Below are 20184 nucleotides of genomic sequence, written 5' to 3' on the forward strand. Positions count from 1 at the left end.
GGAACACCTCTCAAGGTTTAATATTCCTTACCTGAGACTAAGAGATCCTTCCTTACCCAAGGCAGAAAGACTCCTCATTTGCAACAGGTCCTCGGTAAGTGACTGATAGCATGCTGATTTATTACTAATGAAATTAATGTAGATAATTCCATTAAACATAAACCATTGTCCAAGTCTGGGACTAAGTCTGGATCTAGCTGCACATAAACTCCTCCCTGAGAAGTTTAGAGAGCAAGGGGGTCCATTCTGAACCTTGTGACTCAATGGGAGTTTTTCCTTACTCTTTATATTTCTTCTATTAAACATAAACTGCTGACCAAGTCTGAGACTAAGATTGGATGCAGCCACACCTAAGCTCCATCAGGAGTTTAGAAAGCAAAGGAGTCCACTCTGAACCTTGTGACTCAACAAGAAGGTCTCCCTTACCCTTTTTCATCTTCTGTCTCTGTGTAAATCATTTTAGCTTGATTCTAACTCGATTTTCCTTTGTGTGTTTCTTCCATGTAGTAAGTAACAGAGTGAACCTTGCCTTCCAACTTTGTTAAAAGCGTATTAAAATCACCTTTGCTAATGCCTTTGGTGGTGATTCTTTAAGTGATCTAAATCACTCATCCGTGACAAATTGACATAGTCAGCAGGATCCTAAATCTGAATTCACAACACTGTCTAAAATACTGGGCTCTATTTTCTTAGAGGTGTTGATGTAAATGGAGATCTGGCCTCCCATCTCTCTGCATGACCACCACTGTACCATCATGAACTGGAATTGAGAATTTTATTTGATAATTTAGTAAAGATTATTATCTTTTCAGATATGTAAAAGGCATATGTGTATACCTCTTTCTAAGTGAGCTTTAAAATGAGGCAGGCATTTACTTGGGTAACACAGGTCTGGAAAGTTTCTGGAAAAAAGCTGTGAAATTAAATTAATAAATGAAGTATAATGCCTCCGGCTGTGTCGATGTCTAGCCTTTGATTATAAAGTATGGAATTAAGGTTTATTGTCAAAGTAGAATATTTAGTGTTTTAATTTGCTGGGTAAAAGATAAGCAGAACATCTTTTTGAGGTACAAAGTAGAGGTGCTCAGCTAAACATCGATGCTTTCATTCTGTATATTCTTTACTGTTACTCTGAAGGATTTTTGGTAATCACATGCAAACTTTTTCATGGCTGTTCAGAGAGTGCTCTTGTGAAATTTTCATCTTTTCATTTAAAGATATTCATCTACATACAAAAAACGGACTACCCCTTAATGAACAAATACGTTATTTTCTGAAAACTAGGACCTCTTTGTGGTTAAGTAGTACCATCAACAACATAAATAACTATAATTAGATCTTTTAGGCTGTCTGTTTAATTTATTTTCCCTTTGGATGAGTCCCTTAGCATGATCTTGCAGTTACCTCCAGCAGTGGTACTAACAGATCAGAAAGGCATTTGAGAATGTGGGAACAGGAGAGAGTGGTTGGAGAGGTGACAAAGTGTCAGAAATCCTGGCTGCCAGCATGGCAGCCACCCCCTACTTGTGAAACTGCGCTCAGGATTAGTGGCAGTTGCTGTTACACTGAATTAATGGTGTTAGAAATGTAGGGTTGGTGATGTTTCTGAGTTTGGAAAAAGGGCTTAAAAGATTGCTCCCGGTGCTTTTAATGTTGATGGTTTTTCAGAGACTGAAGGAAGAAAGCAACTTTTGGAAAGAAGGACCACAACTCTCCCCCACTTTTCTACAAGAACTATAATGAAGAGTGTAAAGTATTTTTGTTACTATTATTACGTGGCTTTCAAATTCTTACTGTTAGTGATATTTCAGTTAAAGTGGAGTAATCCCTGTAACTTCTATTATTTTAAGGCTGAAAAACTATTATGTTTAACTTTCTATAGTTACTCAATAAAAAAACAGTTGGCCAGATCATCAGAGATTACGTTAACAGTAATGTTCTCTGCGTGAGTCTCTGTCCCAATGACTTTAATCTATTGAATGAAAGTATAAAACTTAACAATCACCAACGTGCAAATATGGCAACCTGGTGAGCTACCTGATTTCTAGTTTGGATTGAGCTTTTTACCTTTATGTTTAGAAGTACAGACATCAATAAACACTTCAGTTGAGCCTGGAGATTGCTGTTTCATATTTAATAGGTAGAGGGTTTCATTGCATGAGACACAACTGAGCCCGCACCGTCTCTTCCATTCTGTGCCTTGGGTGACATTTTAAATACTACTTAGTGACGACTAATTTTCATATGACTGGGGACTTTTACTGCTAGCCAGGTATTTGGCTGCTGCCCCAGCATGACGAGGTCTCCATTATCTCTGACAACATGAGGAGTGGCATATGCCAGGCAATGGAAAAACTAATAAGAGAGGTATTGTGGGATATAGAGGAATGCAGTATATTTAGCTGTGCTCAGTTTTGATCCACTGAGACTTTTAGCTTTGTCTCCATGGTAGTCATTTTAGCATCTGTATGCTACAGTCCCAATATGACACTTTTTCAGGAGGACTTATTACCTGAGGCATGTGGGAAGTAAATCACAATGACTGCCACCTTCCTCAGTAAAAGTGGGTCTTGTGATGAGCCATTGGAGATGCAGAAAAATATGCAGGGATGCCAGATATTGTTCTAAGAATGTGGTGGAGTTCAAGGTAGAGATTGCAGGATTTATTGGATCATTTGAAGCATAACAAGAACTCAAATTTATTATTTCAGGGGTAGTCCAAGTTCAGAAGTTGTTTATTTGTTTAGACATTGTGCAAAGCTTCTGCATATTTCCAAGAACCGAGAAGTCTTGGAACAGTAGTCTCAAATTTTGGGACTAGCATGGATTCCTGGGTTCAAAATAATTGCAGCCATATCAGACCCAAGCTAACTACTGAGAACAACTGGACGTACATCCATCACACTTTTCCATCCTGGAGTTCCTGGGACAGTTTTTAGGGTAAGTTATAACACTGAACTGTAACTAGGTCTACACAGAAAGACCTAGATGTAATGTCTTTACTCATAAAGAAACAACCCTCATGGCAATTTTAACTTGATTTTATACAGGTATCATATCCCTAGTTGGTTTGATAAATGCTTAGTCTCAATTTGTAGCTGTTTGGTGAATAGATGTTTCAATAGAAATCATGAAATAAAGCACCATGTCAAGCTTCTAAGAAGCTGTAGGGACATCTAATTTCCTGTACTGGAAGCTGGCCGCTCTACTTCGTGAACAATCTACACTTGGTAAAAATTTGCTGAACTGGTGATAACCAAAACTCAGAATTTTGATCTCTGACCTAGATTTTTTACCTTGAAACTATGTTTTACTGAAAAACTTCTTACCAGTTCTACTTGAAACTGGTTCAACAATGTCTCCAATATGCCTGGTAACTAAACTTCTGTATGCTCATCCAAATACTCCTCAAATACCTCTGCATCAAGATAATAGACACGCTTAAATAATTGTAAATTCAACTTCACAGAAGTTGCTTCCTTGACATGATTTCTTTTACTGATATGATGTTAATATAATTTCTGAATATACCAGAACTTGAAAACTACTTAAAAATATGTTAACATAAAATTAATAGCTTGTACTGTGCGAAGGTGTTTGCACTTATTTAAGTGAACATTTTTTCATAAGCATTATTTACTTTACTAAGCCTACAGCCCTTTTTTTTTTTTTTTTTAAGAATAAAAAAAATTATTTGACAAATACAGGACCAAACTTCATCACTGGAAGAAATAATGCAGATTTCAAAAAGTACATGTCAGCTTAGTGCATACATAACAAAAAATTACATCTCGTATTATCATCATAATATATAACAAATGCCATAACAAATGTGGGATTTGAAAGGTAATATTGTATTATTTATGTACCCTTGTCTATTCATTAGCTATTATTTTATCCTTCTATATTCTCTACTTGTTGCTGTCCCAAAAATTCTCCCTGCCACAAACTACAAATACTTTTTTTTTCTTCTGTTTTAATATTACCATTTCTGCACAATACAGGGGGAAGTAAGATTTTTGAATAATGCTTTCCATCTAATGAATAATAATGATTTTCATATCTATTGTGTAAAAGCCACCACTGTCACTGTAGCTCAGAACTTTTAAAGAGTGGTTTAGCACATCTCAACTGTGTGAGTACAGACCTATGCAAGCAGGCTATTCTTGTCAGTCCCATGCCCCAGAAGCGCAATGCAGAGGCAAAGTCCTGATTTGTTAGCTTTCGCATAAAGTTAATGTAGCTGTAATGAACACTGGTAGCATGAACCTCTAGTTGCAAGTCTGATTTAGATCACATGGAGTTTATGCCCATCGATATAAGCCTGGAGGTCTCTGTCCTGTGATCAGTGCGTAGAATGGAGAAGCTCTTGGTGCCTTTTTCAAGGAAAGCATTAGTAGGCTTTCCATGCAACGCTACAGGCTTGGGGATGAGTGGCTGGAAAGATGCCTGGCAGAAAAGGACCTGGGGGTGCTGGTTGACAGCCAGCCGAACATGAGCCAGCAGTGTGCCCAGGTGGCCAAGAAGGCCAACAGCAACCTGGCCTCTATCAGAAACAGTGTGGCCAGCAGGAGCAGGGAGGTGATTGTGCCCTTGTACTCAGCCACACATGAGGTTGCACCTTGAGTACTGCGTCCAGTTTGGGGCGCCACAGTATAGGAAAGACATTTAGGTCCTGGAGTGTGTCCAGAGAAGGGCAACAAAGCTGGAGAGGGGTCTGGAAAACATGTCTTACGAGGAGCACCTGAGGGAACTGGGATTGTTTAGCTTAGTGAAGAGGAGGCTGAGAGGAGACCTTACTGATCTCTACAGCTACCTAAAAGGAAGACGTAGTGAGGCCGGTGTTGGTCTCTTCTCCCAAGTAACTAATGACAGGACAAGAGGTAATGGCCTCAAACTGCACCAGGGGAGATTTAGATTGGATATTATGAAGAATTTCTTTACTGAAAGAGTGGTTAGACATTGGAACAGGCTGCCCAGGGAGGTGGTGGAGTCACCATCCCTGGAGGTGTTCAAAAGAGGTATAGATGTGGTGCTTAGGGACATGATTTAGTGGTGGGCTTGGCAGTGTCAGGATAGAGGTTGGACCTGATGACCTTAAAGGTCTTTTCCTACCAAAATGATTCTACGATTCTATGGTTCTTGCTGAATGGATGCAGGTGCTTAAGTTTCCACAGAAGCCAAACTCTGTAATCATGCCTGTCTATTTATGCGTTCCTATTTGCTCCTATAAATGACTTCTTTACTTACCATAGTGACTGTTACGAACCTGACTTTGAAGCACTTAATTGCACCTAAGTGTTGTGCCACAAGTTAATAGTGGGCATTTCACTCGTGGACCAAGGTGTTTAGAAGTCAGGTTTTGACATGCTCAAAAGATTCTGCTGGATCTTACCTTCAATCCCTTTTTCAAAATAGGGCTGTTAGGTCCAGGAGCGTTACACTTTTTTGTGTTGTGAGTGTCCTAGTAAATCCCAATAGCACAATAGTTCTGTATTCAGTGAACCTGTACAGAATCATGGAAGGTCAAAAACAGTAGGATGGGATGTTTTCTGGTTTGAAGTAGGATCTTTGTTTTTCATCTACTTACTGAACTGTTAAACTTCATGAGTAAGTAGGTGCAGGCCAGAATATTTACTGAATAAACCTTTTGATCTTAGTGCCTTTCAATCTTCTCTTTCACTTCTGGAAAATTCATTATCCCCAAGTTCTTATGCAGATGCTTGGCAAAGTTGATCTTTCAGTCAAAAACACTGTGAGCTTATATTGCCTGAAATTAATGCAAATTATATCTATGCAACTATAATAAAAATAATTGAAACCTTAATGGATATTAAAAAAGACATACTAAAAGTTAAAAACCAGTTTTGGTGTAACCTGAGGATATACAGCATAGGAATCTCTACTGTTGTAATATGAATTTGTAAAATATATATCTGATACGGTTGTATTTTGCATTTGGTAGGATCTAATGAATACGTACAGTTGAATAAATAGCATGTTATAGATCTATTCTGCTTTTGATTTCATGAGAATTCCATCTTAAAGTGCAATAACCCAAAGGTCAGCCACAGAGAATAATTATGTTAGTAGCAATTGCACCAAATTATTAACTCAAATTTACTACGGCTTTTAAAGCTTGTCTTAATGTCAAGCATAGTGCTGGAGAACTAATAATACTAATTGAATTATGGTTCTAAAGTAATTAGAATTTCAGGATAAACAACATTATTTTGTATATGTATGACTGTGTTGTTGGAGATGGTAAGCTCTACTTCATTAATTAATAAAGAACCCATATGTTCTGTTTTCAGTGGTGCTAGAGGCTGAAGTATTTTGTTTATCAAGGGATAAATCTTTTATAATGGTTTACCTCTGAAAGCAAATGAAGGATATGCATCAATTTTGTGACTTCCTTCATCCACAAGACATTTTTTAATTATAAATTCATATCAACATTTGTATATAATGTCTAATACAAAATGCGAATGGAAAGTAGATTAAACTGTTTTAGCAAACTGAGTTGTTCAGTAATATTTGGGGTTCTTCTTGAATCAAATTAGAAAGTCGAGGTCACATCATCACTTAATGGTTTAAATTGATTTTCCATCTCTATAAGATTCTATACTGTGTGATTCAGAGAAACTGTACTTGGAGAGGAACTAGGCAAAACTAATGACTAATAAACTCCCCCTCTTCATATTACTTTTGTTATCACTTAAATCTGTATGTTTCTGAATTTGGCTGAAAGCTTTGATGAAGATCCTTTCAGATACTTATCATCTCCTGATAAATAACGTCGCGAGCATGTATTATCCCTTGATTAGTTTTTTGGCGTTTTTTTGGTTGGTTTGTTTTTTTTTTTTTAAATCTTCAAATAACATCTTACACTCTAATACACACACACAGAGGTCTACTTGTCCTTACTACTACAAAAGTTGAGAATGATAATAAACAGGTTTCCCAGCCCTGGCAATCCTCCTGCTGCAATCCTCTTTCCCAGCTGTGTCAGAACTTACAATTCTATCCCTCCCAGTGCAGTAAGAGTTTTAAAAAGGAATAGCAATAATTCAGAAAAAGATAACTTAAAAAAAAAAAACCAACCCAGTAAAATTATGCAGCTACTTTTGGTCTACAGACAGAAGACGTCTTCCTTTTGATCACTCCTTCCTTTGGCTGAGTGTCTCTGTGCAACTCCTCAGTCATTATGCTTGCCAGCTCTCATTGGGAAGCTTCTGGAAACTCACATTCTTCTCAGTACTCTCTTTTTTACTTTATACTACAGCCCCGGATAGTCTGTAAACACCTGATACTAGCTAAAGACTTGAAACACAGTAGATCTATGCAGATCTCTGTATCCAACAGCTTAAGCTGCTGTATTTTATATAGGAAACACACGGTGTTTATTTGGAAAGTGATTGTGGAATTTCCGTGTTCTTTTTTATCTGTTATTGAATTAATATATTATGAAATATGGCAATATTTTATGACCTCATTATTAGTTGTAATGCCTATTTACACAGAGAAAAAGACATTGTATTACTAATTTGGTATACTTACCTAATTACTTCTGATCTGATCCTAATCTAATAACAGTTATTTATATATATATAATCTTAACTTCTCTCATGCTCTTGTTTCCTGAAAGCACATCATTTTTCTTAGTAGAACGATTATCTAGTAAAAGTGCTTTAAATCGCAACGATATAAAAAACTTCCATACTTTTTTTGAGTATTGTTTGTGGGTTTTTTTCCTGTATTTAACTGGGCCTAAACAGTGGGCTTTCTTTGCAATGATGACCAAACTTGTATCTCTTCACACTAAACTGACTAGGATATGTTTAAAATCATGTGAATCTCCCTTTTCTTTGTATGTATAGACTTTTGTCCATTCAATTCTTATCACCAACTAATCTTTTCTTGTAATCTTTGAAAGAGTGATACGTATAAATCATTCTCCACAGATTGCTGTAAACATATCCTGAGATCCTTGCCTGCTTCAAGTCAAATGCTGGTCTGGTATACGCATTCCCAAGTACCGTAGTCATTCCATTTATGAAAAGTTGTGTACTAATATGTGTGGTTTGGTTTCATCAATTGCGGATTAAAATGGAGGTCCCAAGAATGGCCTTTGATATACTCAATATCTTCAATATACTCTCGGAAGATTAACAGGACTGCAAATAGTACTATGTACTGGGAGTTCTTTAGCAAAAAGTGTATCTGTTAAGGATTTGGAAAACTATTGCAATAACTCATATTAAAATTTAGAATTTAAGTAAGTTTTCAGTAATAAGATAATATTCCAGCTGCAAGATACATGTAGACTTTTACCATTCCCTTTGTTTAATGAAATTAACAGAAGGTGAGCAGTGCCATTTTTGCAATTATTAGATTATTTCTAGACAATGCGTTGTTCAATGAGTATGAAAATCATGCTGAATACTAACATAATTTTCAGCTGAACTATTGCAAGCTCCAGCTACACTGAAAATGACTTTGACCTGTCTATAATTACTATGTATGTTTGGACAGATTATGTTGCTTATATTCTACTATCTGTACACTCTCTTTGTTTATATGGAATATTTGCAGCAGTGATATTTGTGCATTATTTATTTCTTCACATGAGGAGAAACATCGGGTTCTTAAAATGTTGCAGATGTACTTTTTCATTTGGAATTAATCTCAAACTAGAAAGTAGGTGACACTTATTTTTAAACTCAGTTCAGTCTTAACAGGGTTTAAGAGTCTTAAGAAATATCTTTACGCAACTGCGTTTCTGAATTTAGGTAACAGATTATCCTTCAGAAGTGCTGTTTGTTGCAGTCTAGGACATATGTAGGAGGCTACTGCCACAACAGTCAAGCACTTAAAGTCCTAATAAATCAGATGTTACCAGTTTTTTCTTCTTTTCTGTTTAGTTCTGAAGTCTGTCTATTCCTTCTAATATAGCAAAATCTCATTTGCATGAGACTGTTTTTTGGTTTGTTCCATTTTTCCTTTAATTCCTCAAGTCTTTCTAGAAAAAAGAAGTCATACTGCCTTAAATCTCTGAGTTTTATAATTTTCTTCTTGTTGTTAATCCTATTTAAGATAGTATTACTAACTGTAACCGAATGCCAGCTATTTCCTGTAACACCTGGTCAATTTCTTATTGCCAGATGGTTGTGATGATGCAGAACAGAACATTGGGATGTTCCAGTAAATGTATTCCGGGGATATTATTAGCAAAGTGTTTTGCTTTTTCTTGACTTGAAGCTACAAAGAACCACCTCTGAGACACATTTGCCTGTTGTGGTCACACTACATCTTCCTGAAAGATGATAATCTTGGATTATCATTAATACTTTGTCACCTTTTTTCAAGGTTTTTATAGCAGTCACTGGAAATAAGAGTCCTCTCAAATTTCTCTGAAGTCAATTTTCACAGTTTATGCATTAAAAAATAATAACAATAAAATCTCTCCGTCTTTTGCCCACTGCTGCATGCAGCCTGTTAATGTAGAAGAAACTTGCCTCACTCTAAGAGACTTTGGTGAATAACTACCTTTCAGAGCAGGCTTGCCTTTTATAATGTTTTTTATTTTACTTTGTTTGGAAAATTAGTCAGAAATTAATTTTTAAGCTTATTTTGTTACTTCTGGGCACTTCTGTAAATAGGAGTTGCATGGATCAAAGAGCTTGACATCAAAATACTCAAGCTCAGTATCAAATAACTAATCTTGGTGCAGCAAATAACATATTCCCTGATGTGACGGAAAAGGCTTGTGCACACAGCTGTGGCAAAATGTATTTTTATTACAAATATATATTTAAAGTATAACAATGTGCTACATTTTATAGAGTTTTAAAACTGTCATGATAAAGTGAGGCATCGGGTATTCTCTGTCATTTATCACCTATTCTTTGATCTTTTTTTTCAAATACAGACAAGACATGGGGGACTTAGGGTGAGCTAGCCACAATAACAGCCATACTACTCAGAGACATAATGGTTTTAATGTAGTTATGAAAAGGGACGGGTACACCATGTAGACAGTGATTTCTGTTTTGCAACATGCTTGCATGTCCTGTATTGAGTATACACTCACATTAGTGTGGGCCTCTGTGGTCCAGCTGTGACTTATGCCATGGACCTAAAGAAAGGGGGCACTCGCTGCTGCCCCTCGGTGTGCTAGGCTCTGCCTGGTGGCTCAAACCCCACCCCCCCCCCCCCCCCCCCCCCCCCCCCCCCCCGATATCCCTCCAAAGGCTCAGGCTCCTGTACCATGTCAGGCCTCTGGGCTTGGATGTTCCTCTCACGGTGCTATCAACTTTCTAGCTTAGATCGTTGATGTCACTAGTCGCATTACCCTAGGCAAATCTCTTTGGCTTGCTCCATATCTAAAGCCAATTAGTAGTTATTACCTGGGATACTATTACTTCCCGGCCCCCACTTTGTCCCCTTAAATGTGTCACAAGGATGAGAAACCTGTTAGCAGTTCAGCTGTGTAATAAGTAACATATTGTGCTTTGTTCATTAAACCTGTATGGGAAGGTATGGATGGAAGATTTATGTGCCCGCAAGGCTTGATAGCCCAACCGAAGGACATTCTTGCAGGACCCGTAGCTGAGGGGGCTGAGTAGTCACATTCTTGCATAAGTCCACCCTCAGGGCAACGAGGAAGACCTTCAGCCTTCATCCTTACGATCACCAGGAGGCAGAGAAAGACCCCCCAGCAACAGAAGGAACATGCGCAGAGTATCGACCTGATTGCGACATCACGAATGCAGGAAATGAGACTGTATATAAGGTGCTTACACGAGGCGGGAAGTTGCGAGCCGTTGGCGGAGCGCAGACTCCCCGGCCGCCCAGCGCTGCCTTTGCTCTTGTTCGCTTGCTAATATAATAAAATTCGCATTGGATTTTGACACTTTAAATTGTCCGTGTCTCTACGTATCACAAGCTGTGCTTCTCTGTGTCTTTCCTGTGTGTACCTAACACCTTAGAGCAGGGCAGATGTAGGGCAGAGCTTTTGTGTAAACTGTCCCCAAAACAACAATCTATGCTTGGTCTGTTTTCTCAGCACATACCAGCATCCTCTATTAAATCAGAGCTGAGCAGACATAGTCAGTGTCTTACTTACCCACACAGCACTTCGCCACAGGATGAGATGAACCCTGTTTCCTTCATGATGCTGTTCATCTCACAAGGTCAGCCTTAAAGTAATGTGATAATTTTGGGTGCAAAAACATAGAGTTTCAGGCTTTGAATTTTATACAGAGATGATTTATCTTTTGTCAGACACCCACTTGAAAAGATGTTGTGTTAGAGAAGCACATAAAAAAGAAGAAATTTCCCGTTATACACCATCTATTCTAAAGCTACCTGTCTGCTAAAGAAGTTGTAAACCTCATTGCTTAACACAGGTTTACAGCTTTACATTCCTGCATCATTCGTAAAGTGGCTAGGATAGTGTGGTCAATAAAGTAAATGTATTTGTTTTATAGAAATAAACCTCTTAGAATTGGCCTGTGTAGCAGGCTATTATTTTCTTGAAAAGACATGTCAAAAGGAATACAAATAAACCATAAACTTTGCATCAAGGCTGCCTTCGCTCTGTCCCATTGTAGCTCTCAAGGTTGCAGGTAGGCTGCATTCCTATTTCCAGGCAGCAATGGCTCCTGTCTGAATCTGGAAGAAAACAGACCTTTCTCTCATACTTTCTTAGCACCAATAATCTCTGAGGTAATGCTTGTTAGTTTTATTTGTAGTAGCATACATTTTGTTCAGTAAGGTTTGGGCACAAAAATGAATGCATGTAGTTTCTGTCTTGCCCATTATTGAGTTGCTTGTTTTTGTTTTTTTTTTTTTGTTACAACGTTCTGCCTTTGCAAATCTGTGATCCCTTCCTTTCTTCCCCTCCATCTCCCCACCCCACTCATTCTCTCTTCCCTTTGTTGATAGTTTTGATCCTACACAGGTCTTTCTGCCTCATGTCTGCTTTTCTGCTGTTTAAACAAAACATCTCCTTCCTTCTTATTCAAAGAGATTCTACCTTATGCCTACCTCAGTAATCTTCATTTCAGTTATGGTTCCCTTCTTCTCTTTCATATATATTATTTTGTTGTTCCACTCACACCACGACTCTGTCATCGTATTCATCTTCTCCCTCCTTTCATCCCTCTACCCTGAACCTCTGTTTCCCCCATTCTTTCTGTTTCTTCTTCAATGTCATCTTTTAAAAAACCACTAAATCTTAATTGCATTCTTTTTTTTTCAGCCCCTCTTTTACAGTGCAGAGAAAGGGAAAGGGAAGAAAAAATCATCAGCAGAAGGTGAAGTTTAAGCCTGGAGAAGAGAAACATTTGCAGGAGAGGAGGTTTCCAATGGTGTAAACTGAAATGTCACACACATTGAAAATGTCACTTACGTGCCTTATTTCAGAAGGTGTTCTGATATCTATTTTCTACTCTGTTGCTTATCCAGACTGTTAAATCCAGATTCATGAATCAGGATTTAATTAGAACTAACCCATAATATACCGCTTGCCTTAGTTTTTGGTGTAAGTTTCCTACCATCTCTATATACGAATGTACTCTTTTTTGCATTTCCTGTGCTTTATGCTGCAATGAAAAAGGAAGAAAATTATACTCTGTTTTCTGACTACAGCATTCTTAAGAGGGTCTAAGTTGACTTCTGCTCTCTTTTCACTCACTTTGACTCAGAAATACAGTTTTCCTTTTACTGTTTAAACAGTAGGACACAAGACATGCAGTAAATCTAGGTTTCCACTGTCTTCTTAAATTTCCTCTTTCAAAAGCCTGAGAGAGAAAATACTTATCCATTTTTGTGATTACTTTGCTGATCAAAATGTCCATATATTAAGATCAAAGAGGAAAGTTAATGCTGACCTGAAATGTGTTACTAAAAATTACCAGTATTCTGTTAGTTTCCTCCTGTTGAAATAAAGTGAGTCTTGGGTTACATATTTCACTATATCTTTGCTTCTACAGAAGAGATGAAGTTTTTGACTTAGCATTTAAAAAAAAAAAGAGGTATTTGGACTATAAAACAAGTATTTTGAATGGTATCTAGAAAGATTATAGGAACTAACAAAGACCCTGGAGACCAGGGATGATATGATCACTGTGAAAGGATGGATGAAAGTAGGGGAAAGGCTGTTGAAGTTCTTAACCAGTAGGTGTTATACAATCCTTTAGTGGAGGGTTCTATGTAATAAAAGGCATTTAAAAACATACGTGGTAAGCTGAAACCTGTTTTATACCTTTTATTTACTGTGCACTGTGTCAAAGATTTGAAAGATAAATATCAAAACTGTGGTGGTCAACGGAGATAAAGCAATTGTAAGAACTTTCTTTTTTCAATGAAACCCTGAAAAGCTTTGAAACATTTGTTTTACTTTTTTACTGTTTTCCATTTCAGTTATATCATGTAAAGAAAATAAAACAGCAGGCTTGACTTTTGACTCTGAATTAAGCTAGAATCTTATTTGGAAAGCCATCAAAATTATAAGATAAAGATTAACAAAAGTCATTCTTTCTATGAATTTAAAGACAGTCTGCACAACTTTTCAAACTACTCACAGCCACTGACAATGTTTAGTTAGCTGGATCTTGAATAATGTTTCTGGCACTATTATTGGCCAATGTAGTACATTCAAAATGGACATGAATTTTAAATTTCTGGTAGCCATGTGTGGAAAATACTAACAGGAAGAGAAAGAAGATAAAACTATTGAAATGCAAATTGTACTTTTGAGCTGATGGGAGGAGTTAATTAGTGTCAGTATTTCAGAGCAATAAACACGCTGCCTGCACCCCCTATCTCTCCGATCGTTTCTGGCTATTTTGAGCAATGCTTTGCTGGTAAAGGATTGAGCTGACATCAAAGTTGGCATTATTTTCCTTCTGCAGTGGCAAGTCCATCAGTCTTTTTGTGTACCTGTGGCAGTCATTACCATCTTTCTGCAACCCTAAACCAGCACTTTTCAGAACCCTTTTCCCACAGATGAAGCTGTTTCGTTTGCCACCTACTTATCTTCCTGGCAGTTTGTCCTCTACGTCAGATAAAGCAAAATCTTCTGTGAGACATTTAAATACCTCAGAAATCAAAGTCACCTGAAATTTCTTACCAAGACACTACAATCATTTTTAGACTGACTGGAGGAAGGCAGGGCAGGGACAGAGGTAACATATCTATATAAATTTCAGTGTAATGTTCTAAAATATCTGTTATACTTCGGTCTTCTGCATCGTCTTTTTAATTAATTCTTTGGAATGTTATTTTTCTGATATTTCCTTCCTACACAGTGATTATCAATGCTTCTACACTATTAATTATGGTCCAGGCTTAAAACTTCAGCAGTGGTTTATTAAGAATAATAATTTTTTTAATCAAACAAGACTAAAGATTATGTACCCCAGATAAAATACATGCAAATTCCTGTGAAAAATCTTGTACATTTGAAATGCAAGCTTTTTTCATATTCATGTTTTTTTTCTCCTGCAGATGTCTTTTAGCTATTTAAGAAAAAAAATCAGAAAAAATCACTTTTAAAATGCCAAAATTGAATGTTTCACCTTTCATTTTTCTTTCTAAAAATTCCTTTTTGCCATGTTTGCCCCAAATTTTTGATAATGAAGTTTGTATTTTTCTGCAAGTAAATTACTATTTAAAAATATTCCACAGGTTTTTGTGAAGGACAGTCTGATTTTATTGCCTTAAACAACCTGTTTTGTAGATTTTATGTGTCTTGAACAAACCTGTATTACAGTGCAAGTTTTACATATTATATGTGTTATCACTTCAGTTACTTTAGTTGAGGTGATTGATAAGGGGGGGCTTCAGCTTCAGTGGCTACCCAACCTCCCCTATCCAAACGGACAAACCCTTCAGAAGAGGGGTGTTTCTGGACTTGGGGAGGCCCACTCCCTTATCTATAGTGGACAGAGCCCCCTTGGAGCCCCCAAAATGTTTTATACTGCGCCTGCAGTCTAATTAGCATGGAAAGCAAGAAAAGGAGGGGATAACTTGAACAAGACAAATTAATATTAATAGAAAGGGACAATAAAAATACCAATAATCAAGACATAGGTGTGCACCCACCAATAAAGAACAAACTGGACCTGCAAGATGTTGCTGGACCCCAGGAGTGGTGATATTTCTTTCTCTCTTTCTTTCTCTCTTTCTTTCCTTCTCTTTTTCACTCTTTTTTTTTTTTCCTCTCTCCATATAATTAGATAGAATTAGGGAAAGCCATATCTTTAGCCGATCTGTGAAATAGTATTACTATTAAAGTGTGTTATTGCTGCCAATCTACTGACCCAAGACGGTTAATAACTTCACTAACTTTGCCGAGCAAAGGGTCTCTGCTATGCAGAGGAAAACCCTTTAAAAGGGTGGATACAAAAGATTCACCTACCCTGAAACCCACCAGGTGGAATGGGACATTATTTCAATAGTTACAGGAGTTTTGGCAGATTTTAGAAAGTTCAGGTGGGTTGTGGAGTGAGCATGGAAAACATCTGTTTACGGGTTTGTGACAGTCTGCTTTCTTTATTTGATGATTTTTAGAATTTTTTTTGAGAAATTTAGAATTTCTTGTAATGAAAGTATACTTTGCTTGCTCTGACAATTACATGCAACCTCTTCAATCTTAGCTGTTTATTTAGCAAAAATTTTAGGGTTTGTTTTTTCTCTGTAAAAGCTTTCTTGAGAAGAACAGTCTGTTCTGGCAGACCTTCAAAGACACTTATCTTCCTCATTCCCATCCTGTTTAACCCCTGGAATGCCACCTCTGCTCTGCACTTCACACTGTGCAAACTTCACATTGTGTACACAGCTTATGAAATGCCAAATTACTTATTGTAAGAAACAGAGAAATGGTGATGATGACTGATTCAAGGATAGTAAACCAACTCATATTCTTTAAAATACCTGTAAGAACTGACTACTCTTTTTCAGGATACAAAACTATAATTTGTTGCTGTCTTCAACTGTTATTAACACAGCTTTATTATCTACAGAGTAAGCATAAAAAAAAAAAATAATTAAATATCACTTAAGAATTAAGAGCCAGAATAAAAACTTAAATTCCAGTGATAATTATATACTTGAATTAAATTCCCTCATTGTTTCCTAATAACATTCCAATGAAGTGGTCACTGTTCTTTTTTGCTACTGGTTTAACAGATTTCTTCTTATTTCATTAAACACTACTAGAAATAGAGTTTGCCTTATAAGTGTGCTTATGTTCTGAGTAGGTCTGAAATGATTCAGTGAGGGTACAACATTCGCATAAACCATTGTTATGAAACAAGGTCACAGGAAAAAAAATTGCCAGGATCCAAGGTATTCGCAAGTGTTTTGTATCCAAAAGAATAAGAGCTAATAGACCTAATATTTTTTCTTTGTTATAAGCCTGAACATTTCTATAATCCTTTTATTAGTTACATATCTTTAACTTTTGTGTTAATGTGACGTCTTAGCTTTTTAAATCATATTGACTATCAAATTTTAATACATTTTTGTTAAATACTGTTTTTATCAGATTCTGCTCACATGTATGGACAATTTTTAAGAAAATTATTTATAGCCCATTTATTCAAAAGAAATGTAATCCACACTTAAATAGCCTTGAAGCATCAGTATTGCTGTAGCCTGTGTACCTGCTTGATTTGAAAAACTCGCTTTCTTTCTGGACTGATTTATTGTTATTACCAAAATTACCCAGAAGAAATGTTTCTGTTCACACAGTGAACTGATTCGGCAGTAATTATATGCCTGTCTGCTTTGGTTGTAACGTTTGAATGTTCACTTCTGTCTGAAAAGACAACAGAGCAAAGACAGGTAATAAGTGGAGAGAACTGACTGTATATTCTCTACGGGAAGGTCACGAAAAGTTGTAAAATATTTTGGTGTCCCTGAATTATTTACTTGATTCTTTTAAAAATTTTTTTCAACATACAATTGTTTAATCCTTTTAATAGTAAGGAGCTCCTTCTACTTTCAAATTTTGTTCACATCTGACCAGATAGGTGGGAGCTTGTGACTTGACAACATGTTACTAGTGGTGGCCTTTTTAAGCAGTTATCTGACAGACAGGAAGTAAGCTGAAGCTGACTGAGGCAAAAGGGAATTTTTAAGTCAAGGAAATAAAGAAATTTTGTATTGTTACATATTTCCTATAAACATACAAATAATTACTGGTGTTATCAGATAACTGACATTTTATTTTACGGATTCAATAGTTTGCTATTAAGTTAGGAAAAACCCCACACCTTTCTATTCTATTTTTCAACCATCAGAGGAATTGATCCTTCTTTTTCAGTCTTCTTATCACCTGCTATGATACACAGACAGCCACTGCCGGAAGGCTCTAAAGGCTGTCACTGTCTACGTACAAGCAGGCTTTTCCTCGTATGAGTTGACAGCTACTTCAGGATTTTTATTATCTTCCTTAAACTATCTTTTGCCAATCTCATTTAATATCCATCCAACTACATACTGAAATGTGGGTAAAAAACTTTCAGACAGCTTGATAGCTTTCTGTCAATGTAATCTTAGACTTGGGAGTGGTTACATGAAGTCAAAACCTGGAAAGTGAGCAGCTTTGGGATGTAAGAGATGTGTGCATGTGTGTATAGCTTGTATGGCTCTATAGATGTAATATCTACAAATCACAAAAAGTTTTCATTCTCCATACTCTACCTCTCTTTTTGACAGATTGTTGCTTTGGTTTACAGCTAAAGTTACAGATACTTTGCAAGTAGATAGTGACAATTCCTGGTATTTCAGAAATCTAGAGCATTAGGATGATCTTCACCTTCCTTGGAAATGCTGGAGATGTGGCTTTTGTCGTGAATTTTAAGGTCAGTTTAAACTGTGTTAAAGGGTGTTGGGAAGTAATTTGTGGCATGTGGTGAGTTTAGGTGTGGAATAGATGTTCCTTGAAAAATACCTGCTATCTGTCTGCAAAGTGCTTCCCTTCACAGTTTGCATTCAGGCTAAAATTGAGCCATGTGTTTGTTATCTCCAGCTTTGATTATTTCAAGTCATATTATTTCAGAGTGAATTTTCTGAAAAAGATCTAGACAGTAAAGGTTATTTCTTCTGTTGCAGAGCAAAATGTTGAGTGCCCAAGGTCAGTTCTGCTATACAGAAATCTTTAGTAGACCTCATTAATTGAACAAAAGAAGGAGCAGTTCACCAGGCGTAGGACTGGAACAGAAATGGCATAAGAAACAAGAGATTTTTTGTATTCCAAGTGTTTGGTATTTATCCTCTCCTTTTCTATATTTTTTTACTCTGCACTTAGGAAAAAAAATTAGGTGTTTAAGAGATGACTCATATAAACTACATCTTTGTTAATGTATCTTGATGATTTACTCAGCAAGAAATCAAGTATTGCAGATTGTCATACCTTTTTTATCACTTCCACTTGTTTGAAGATTGCCATTAAATTTTCCTGTTCAAGCTGTGTATTTGTTAGGCAGTGGTCCTCTGTGTGTTATGCTGGTTGCATACATCTCTAACTTACCTCTGCATTTGAAATTCACCCAGCAAAAACTGCTTTCCAGTGCTTTCTATTTTTAGCTAAAATTTCCATCTGCCCTGTCAAGCTGAGTGGTTGTATAAACAATGATATGTTTTCCCAGCTTGGCTTTGATTCTCAATTAAAACACAAATACAAGGCAAAAAGCATACTTACTCATTTTTATGTATCCTGAACGTTCATGCACTCAAAGTATAAATTTTCTATACAGTTTCCTGCAAGTAGGCAAATATAAAATATCAGTTCCTGCAGTTTCTGAAGTAGCATAACTTCATAAATCTGAAATTTGCTCATAGAGTGAAGATGTTGATAAAGGTTGGCAGGACTAACCAAACTATATATATGTGTGTGTGTGTGTGTGTGTGTGTGTGTGTGTGTATATATATATTTTGGGGGGCAGTTTCCCCCTCCAAATCTTTCTACAGGAAGGAAGAACCAGGGGAATGGTAGGTTTGCTAAAACCTGCAATGGATTGGCTTCTTTTTGCATTCTAATTTTTTGTTTTACCCGGTGTGTTCTGTGAAAAGGGAGAGATTTTTAAGAGAAGTATAAATAATAAATATTAACTATCTTTTGCCATTTTTCTTGGCTGCTTGAAAATATGAAGCATAATGAAAGAAGAAGAATTCAAGCATGAAATTGTGATTGCCTTTTCTGTTTGGCAAGTCAAGGCCAAACATCATTATCTCCTTGGTTGTTTTTGAATATTGCACTTATTCTTGATAGCTCATGAGTTACAAACTCTCCAGATTTTGATCTGTCATTCACCTCAGGATTCTTCACCAGAAACCGCTTGAGAACACCCAGCTTCACAATCAGTCAGTAGGAAATACGGTGCTGTCAGAACCATGCAAAGCAATTGAAAGGGCTGGTTAAGAGAGGTGGTCTTTGGGCAATAAGCATTCTACCTGTCGCTCAGTGTGACTCTGGCTGCCAGGAGTGCCAGAGAACTCATTACAAATGGACTTGCTGGCAATCAGAGAGATGTGTCGGAGCTCTTCAAAGCAGGCCAGTTGCGTGCAGAACCTGTCACTGGTAGTGTAACAGCCCAGTTGGGGCAGACAGTAAATATAATTGCTGAAAAAATGGTAGGGTACTGAGGCTAGTACAGAAACCAGTGGTGATTAGATACTGCTGGATCCCACAATACAGTAGGAAGCTAATCATTCAAACCTCTGTAAGTGTATCAGCCCATGCTGATTGGAGTCAAGTCAGCAATTTGTTTACCTTTTACATTGTCACTTCAACAGAGATATCACATGTTCCCAAATATACAGGGAGGGGAAAAAAGAGCTCTTGCCCACCATGTGTTTATCACAGTAAATCATCCCACTATGAAGAAATGCAAGAGTAGTCACCATCTGATGGAAGCGTTTAAAAATATATATCTTTCAACTAATTCAGTGCAGAAGGAAAATTAGAGATATTTGGTTTCTACAAATTTTTCTCTGCAATTCAATCTCACAAGGAGATTACAACATGTTCAAAAAGAATTGAGATCAAACAGAAACTTTTCCTTCAACAGAGACATTAGCAAAAATCTTTCTTTTCTTGTTCACACAAAGCTAGTAGAATTCATTTGATCTAGTATGGATGAGGCTTGCATTACAGGCACGGCACAAACA

This window comes from Leptosomus discolor, chromosome 1 (genome assembly GCF_034619465.1).
Source record: "Leptosomus discolor isolate bLepDis1 chromosome 1, bLepDis1.hap2, whole genome shotgun sequence".
Taxonomy (NCBI): domain Eukaryota; kingdom Metazoa; phylum Chordata; class Aves; order Leptosomiformes; family Leptosomidae; genus Leptosomus; species Leptosomus discolor.